The sequence below is a fragment of the Microtus ochrogaster genome, unplaced genomic scaffold (assembly GCF_000317375.1).
Source record: "Microtus ochrogaster isolate Prairie Vole_2 unplaced genomic scaffold, MicOch1.0 UNK98, whole genome shotgun sequence".
NCBI classification, from domain to species: domain Eukaryota; kingdom Metazoa; phylum Chordata; class Mammalia; order Rodentia; family Cricetidae; genus Microtus; species Microtus ochrogaster.
In genome coordinates, this window is record NW_004949196.1 from 689808 (window position 1) to 690972 (window position 1165).

Sequence of the window (1165 nt, forward strand, 5' to 3'; positions counted from 1 at the left end):
CCAGCCGCGCTGAACCGGAAACCGCCGCCAGCCCGGGCCGCTCAGCGACCGCGGGCCCCCAGCAGCCGACTCGGGACCGGCCTCGCCAACAGACACGCCGCCGAGCCTATCGGAAGACCGGACAGCCGCGCGTGGGGCGGGACTTCCGCACTGGTGGGGGCCCGCCAGGCTGCAGGCCGAGCGACGAAGCCGTCAGCCAATAGGAAGCAGGCGCCGTAGGGGGCGGGCGGAGGGAGGGAGGAAGGCGCGAGGCGAGCTCGGCCGAGCGGCGCGAAGTGTGCGCTGCACGTGGAGGGGGCGGGGCCAGGCGGCGGTGTGACGCCTGCGCGCTGGGCCCCGAGTGGCCCCAAAATGGCACTACGGCTTCGGGTACGCCGGCGACAAGTCGCTGCCGTGTGGTGCAGCGGGAGGTCAGTTTACCGATCTGGGTCGTACAAATCTAATGGACTGAGCGCGTTTCTTCCTCCCAAGTCTACAGTTTGTGCATCTGTAAAATCCGGATGGTGGCGTCAATCCCGGGTCTCCCGCAGCCGAGGCACGTAACTTCAGCGCCCTCTTATGGCCTCCTCGGGCACTGCACACAGGTGCAGGAGCTTGCACACAGACACACAGAATTTAAGATAATATGTCTTTTTTTTAAAGATTAATTTATTTATTATGTATACAGTATTTTTCCTCTATGTATGTCTGCAAGCCAGGAGAGGGCACTAGATCTCATTACAGATGCTGTGTGGCTGCTGGGAATTGAACTCAGGACTCTTAACCTCTGAGCCATCTCTTCACCCCTCTAACTTAAGTCTTTTGAAAAACATACATACAGGATTGTCCAGTGGTTCTTCCTGTGGCTGTAACAGTGCACATTTGAAGTGGTGCCATTCTAAATGGTCAGCAGTCTCAGCCCCAGGAAAGGACGAGTCAGTGCTCTTCTGTAGACTAGAGCTATTTGCTGTTTGTTTGTTTGTTTTTGGTTGGCTGGTTAATTTTGTTTGTTTTTATTCAAGACAGAGTCTAACTGGGTAGCCCTGGCTGTCCTGGAACTCGCTCTGTAGAAAAGGCTGGCCTCGCCTTTAATCTCAGCACTCGGGAGGCAGAGGCAGGCGGATCTTTGTGAGTTCGAGACCAGCCTGGTCTACAAGAGCTAGTTCCAGGACAGGCTCCAAAACCA